We start from the raw sequence: 6,070 nt of genomic DNA, 5'->3' as shown, positions 1-6,070 counted from the left end.
ACTGTGCTCACTGGAGACTCCCAGGACCAGGAATGCTGGATATAGTGGCTTCTGGCAAGAAGACGACTCTTTCTCCATTGGCAGATCTGCAACTGAAGAGTAGATTTTGGTCTGTGACCACAGACAAGAGGCTGCAAGCTCTGTCTGGGGAGCATTCAGAGCCAGCTAAGCCTGAAACATGCAGCAGAAACAGTGGAGCATGGCAAGTGACAGTAGCGGGACACTATGGCCTTTGGGGGTTGGAAGCTACTATCTCATTTCCTGACTTGCTATGCAGGGATGTTTGCTGTTTGTTGGGGGCTTAGATCTGAGGTAGGGAGACTGCTGAAGCCTGTCCAACCTTCAGACTATGATTCCATGCTGATTATCTATGTGGACACCAATGATACTACTGGGGAGACCTTGACCATGTCAAGAGTGACTATCACTCTAGGGGGTGAAGGTGTAGGACATGAGGGCCCAGGTGGTGTTCTCATTGATCCTGCAAGGACAAGGCTTAGGAGTAGGGCATGGATCCTGTGAGTCAACACTTGATTGTGCACAGACAGTCCTGGTGACAGGGGTTTGGCTTTGACAACTGTAGGTCTCTCTCAGAGGATGAGGAAATGCTGGGGAGAAACAGGGTCTACTTGGCAAAGCTGGACAAAAGTATCTTTGTGATCAGGCTGGCCAACCCGTTGAGAAATACTTTCAACTAGGAATAACAAAGGAGGGAGATTTTACATGAGGTAAAGTCAACAGTGATGGAAAGCAAAAGGTGCAAGGTGACAGAAAAAAAATGAGACCTCAGAAATGATAAAACAGGGTGAAGAAAAACCCACCTCAAGTGTATGTACACAAATACAAACACCCTGTGAAACAAGTGGGAGGAACTAGATCTCCACATGTAGTTGATGAGCTGCAGTATCATAGGAATAGAGATGTGGTTGCACAACTGGGCTGCTGTGATTGCTGAAGATTAACTCTGTGGTGAAGGACTTGGGAATCTTGCTGAACTGAGACCACAGCAAGCCAAAAATGTGCCTGACAGAAAGAAACCAACAGCATCTTGGGCTGTATTAGCAGGAATATAGCCAGTAGATCCAGGGAAGTGATTATTTCCTGCCACTTAGTATTCATTAGATGACATATAGAATACTGTGTCCAGTTTTGGGCTCCACAGCACAGGAAACACAGGAACAAAGTTAATTAAGATCAGCAGATGGTCACAAGATGGTGAGGGGGCTGGAACACATGTGATATGAGAAGAGACTGAGGCTTTTTCTGCCTGCAGAGGAGACCTCAGAGGGACCTGAAGCCCTCCAATATTTACTACGTCTAACAGTCTTCCAGTTTCTACAAGGAGGTTATTTATTACATGGAGCCAGGCTTTTCACACTGCTGCATTGTAGGAGAATGAGAAACACTGGGCATAGGTTCAGATAAGAGAGGCTTGGACTGGATATAAGAAGAAACTTCCCCATCATGAAGACTGTCAAGCAGTGAAACTGGCTGTCCAGAAGAGGCTGTGTAGTCCATTACCAGCTTCTAAGCGTTCATGAACACCTTAAAAACAAACAAACAAATGTAAAGTGGCATCTTTGACTGGGGTAGACTGTGTCCTGCCAGCTGAGACCTTATTTTATAGATCACTGTGGGACTCGCTAAAGGATGTCAGTCAGGTATTTATACCCAAAGTCATCTGGTCCCTTCACCAGGGTTTGCTTGATTACATGTTTTACTCTACCTAACTTGTCTGCACTTTAATTAATTTTCAGCATTTTCAGCATTTGGTATTCATCCAAATTTTCCCATCCAGTGGGAAAACTGACAGGATCACATTTTCTGGCTGGGATAATAACAAAATTATCTTGGTTGGAGACCAACTGCAAAACTCACCTATACCTACAGACTCACATAGAATTGTAGAAGAGTTTAAGTTAAAAAGTACCTCTGGAGATTGCTGGTCCAACCTCCCCTCTCAAAGCCAGACCAATTAGATGATGTTGCTTAGAGCCTTGAACAGTTCAGTTTTGGGTATATTCAAGAAGTGAGATTTCCTGACCTCATTGGCAACCTGTCCCAATGCTTGACTACTGTAATTCTGGAAAAAATAGTTCCTAATATTTAATCAGAATTTCATGTGTTCCAATTTGTGTCCATTACCTTTTTTTCTTCCACTGTGCACATCTGAGAAGTCTGGCTCCATCTTATCTGTATCATCCCACTAGGTAGCTGTAGAAAGCAGTAAGATTTCCCTTTTCATTATTAGAAAAGTCTTTTATTCATTGCAGCATGCCCAGTATTCTGAAACTGTCACCTTCAGTTCTGCAGGTGAAAAAAGCAGTTGCTAGAGAGTTTGGTATCCACTCTAGTAGAAGTAGTCTCAATCCCTTGACCAGAACACAAGATTTTTATTCCTTCCACTTGTTTCACATACTGTTTCTGTTTCACATATTGTTTCTGTTTCTAGTATCTTCACTGATAGAGGAATTATTCATTATTTCATCTGACTTTCTTCTTTTCTTCCTTTATAATAACTGTGGTCTTTTTACAATAGATTTTTACCTATCTCATGTTGTTCCTAGGTGTCACTGATGAATTTCGACCTCATCCAGGAGCATATTTGCTTGATGCCTACAAAACCTTTAAAAGATCTAATTTAACTGCCTCCATTTTTTTTCTTAGCCTGCAGTTTATAAACACAGACTGGTAGTCTCTACCATATGCTCTTTCTTCAGGATTGTTTCTCACAGTGGTTTGCACTCATATAAAATACTGTATGTGGACCAGAGCTTTTAAATAATTGTGCAATAGGACCCCCATCCTGATTAATTCTTAAATCTCAGATGACCTGGTTTTCTCACATGCTAGCCATTCAAGAAGGTCTGCTGTTGGATGTCTGGTAAACAAAATCACTCAATGAAATGCAAGACTTCTTATCCCTGTTTGCAACGCATGTTTTCACATTCTGGCCCTTTTTTTAACTTTTGACTCCCAGATTGTAGACATCAATAATTCTGGGGTAATTCCTGAAACCACATTATTTGAAAGCAGGCAAAAAAAAAACAAAACAAAAAAAACCCCAAACAACAACTTATCAAATACTGTGGCATTTTTATCTCAGTTCATTTGACCCAACCAATCTTGATGAACGTGGCACCTCAGTAAAATTCAGATGCCTGTGGAGGATACACAGATCTACAGTTGTGCTGGTTACCTAGAGCACAGTGAAAGTTCACGAACAAAATAGACACTTCTATTAGTCAGATAAATCTGTAAATTTATCTGTAAATAATGTCAGATAAATCACAGGTTACAGACACCTGTTTCTTTCACTGCTTAAGAAAGGGATCTGGGAGGTTAGCTCTGGGTAGGCTATATCTAGGACAGATGTCTAAAATTAGACAAGAGTCTCCTCACTGTTAAGACTTTGCAGTCTTAACATTCTTTTAAATTCTTCCTTACTTCAAGGGCCCTTGTGTCCAGCAATGCCAATTTTCACCAAGAAACAGTTGATCTCATCACAAAACTCCATAGATTTAAAACCATGCAAGTGCAGCTCATATTAGAAGAACATTATGTGCCCTTCAGGCATGTGGGAAGCTTAAAAAAATTAAAGGAGCTGTAGCTGAATATCTGTCTCCTATGACTTCTACAACTAAATCTGCAGGCCTAGTTTTGTCCTCATTTATAAAAGTTAGTATTATTAAGTAATTAATAGATTAAAAGTTAGTATTATTAAGTAATTAATAGATTAAAATATGGCTGAGTGAAGTTCACAGAAAATATTTCTTAATGAACTCATGTCATACTATTTCTTTTTGTCATCATAATATTTTTTTATATGTAACATATATCCACAGGTGAGACAGTGAGGCAGAGATGGACAAATGAAATAGAAAAGTTCAGATTAAATAATAGATTTCCCCAGAGGAAAAAAATATTACATCAGAAATACCAGTAGAGAAACCTTGTTCTCAGTAAACCACAGAATTGTAGAAAAGTGTGACACATTTACAAGGTCGCCTAATCCTCCTTTTCCTCTAGGCAGGATAAACTAAAGCTACATAGCTTTTTTACAGATGTTTCATTAATCTCTTTTTTAAAGCTTCCAAAGACAGGCATTCTAGAATTTCTATGGCAATTTATCCTTCATGCTTAAATATTCTTAGCAGAAAATTCTTTCCCTGTAAATCTCATTTGCAGTAATTATAGCACATTATCTTACTACGGCAGAAATGGAGAATGTTTTAGTTCTGTACTCCTGGCAGTACATTTTAGGTATTTGAAAATTGTTTAAATATAATTTTCTTCTACTTTCTAGATTAAAATACATCTGTTCTTTAAAAATTTCTTGATAGATCACAAGTGTTATTTTACCTTTGTCACTCTTACTGCTTTTCCTTTTGGTTTCTGGAACTGTTCCACATTTTTAAAGTGAAATATTCAAAACCAGTGAAGAATTTCTGCTGATATCTAGAAAGTGCAAAACAGAGCAGAAACATTATTCAGCTTATTTTAACATGCAATCCACTTGTTTTTACAACAAAACAAAATAATGTTGATTCATGTTTAGCTGTGATGTCCTATGATTCTCTGATTCTTTTCTGATGAAATTACCCAGTTATTCCATATTTTGTTTTTGTGGAGCTGCGAAGGGCTTGGCTGTTGCTGAGGTACAGACACAAGTATAACTGAGACCACAGCAAAAGCCCATTTGTTTGAGGGAGTAGAGTTCTGGTGAGGAGCAAGAAAATTTTGGACAAAATAGATGTTTGACTTCACAGTTAAGACATAGTAATTCAAACAACAATAAAAACACAGTGCTACAACAGAAAATAGGTGGAGCTCCAGCAGGTACTGCAGGAACTGGCTACTTCTCACTAGTTGTGAACTACTTCCCTGAGTGAGGTAGATGCATGCATGTTTCCTGAAGCCAGAGACACTCAACTGGACATACAAGAAAAGGTTAATGTCCCTGCAAGATGATAACCATTTCATTTCACTTCACTGAGGATTCCATTCATGTCTGGTGATTCTTACTGATAAAAAGAGATAGATAAGGGCAGCTGCTGTTGAAAGTTACATGAACAACAGGACTTGTTGTAGCAGCAAGTGCAGTTTGGTTGCACGTTTTCTGAGTAGGTATTTCATTTGTAAGTATTCTGCAAACAAGGCATTTTGACAGTGTCTGCAAAAAAGTAGGTGATCATGATCTCTGTGACACAAGAAAGACCAGGGGAGGATTTGGGAGACAGAATTTAAGCTCTTAGATATGAAACTGAAGATCTGGACAACGTTGCATTAGCCTTATTTCTATTCTGGTTCAGCTAAGAGGATGTGATAATAAGGGGGTAAGTCCTCAGCATGAATTGGGAAATGTAATAGGGAAGAGAAGCCTAGAATGACTAGGAGTGAGATAACTTTGAGACTATATGGAATTTACACAATTGATATGAATGATGGCCATGTTCATGAAGGACATGATGATTAATTACCACATGTAGCAGAGTGGACAAGGGAACTCAATGATCAGTAGCAGTCAGAAAAATATCTCAAAACCAGGAATTTGTATAAGATGTGTAAAAGAAGCAAAGAAGTGAAAAACCCAGGAAGCATCTGTATGCCTGTGAATCCAGATTCTTTATCTATCTTGAATGCTTCATGCATCTGTAGCCTGTCCACCTTTAAAAAAAAAAAAAAAAAAAAAAAAAAAAAGATAGGTAAACAAGGAAAAGATATAAAAAAAGAACAAGAAGGATAATCCGGACTTCTCACAAAGGGAGAGTGAATAGATACCAGGGCTCTCCAACTTGGAAAACAGGTAACAGCATGGAAAGTATGATGGGCATGGATGACTGGGAGTGAATGAATTGAGTACCATTATTTTTTGTCTCTCACAGTAAAATAAGTAGGACATACCAGAGAATATTATTTGACACCAGGTTTGAAGTAAACATAAGGAAGTCTTTTTTTATATATATGATTAGTTCCTTTCCTCAGGGATGGAATCTTTCAAATAGGAATTTGAAAAATTTGCCTGAAAAATTGATAGTTTAACAAGATGCAGAGAGAGATTCTGTTTCAA

General features: G+C 38.6%; 1 long non-coding RNA gene across 1 annotated transcript; it reads right to left on the bottom strand.

Moving 5' to 3' along the window:
• Positions 1-1,332: 1,332 nt before the first annotated feature.
• Positions 1,333-5,903, bottom strand: LOC141952104 (uncharacterized). The gene is made up of 4 exons (XR_012631548.1): positions 5,481-5,903; positions 4,363-4,458; positions 2,146-2,307; positions 1,333-1,545 (listed from the first exon to the last, which is right to left on the bottom strand). It is a non-coding gene; the product is annotated as an uncharacterized LOC141952104 (long non-coding RNA).
• Positions 5,904-6,070: the final 167 nt, after the last annotated feature.

This window comes from Strix uralensis, chromosome 19, assembly GCF_047716275.1.
Source record: "Strix uralensis isolate ZFMK-TIS-50842 chromosome 19, bStrUra1, whole genome shotgun sequence".
In the NCBI taxonomy this organism is placed as follows: domain Eukaryota; kingdom Metazoa; phylum Chordata; class Aves; order Strigiformes; family Strigidae; genus Strix; species Strix uralensis.
The sequence above is the reverse complement of the archived record's forward strand: the minus strand, read 5'-3'. Positions and strand labels throughout refer to the sequence as shown.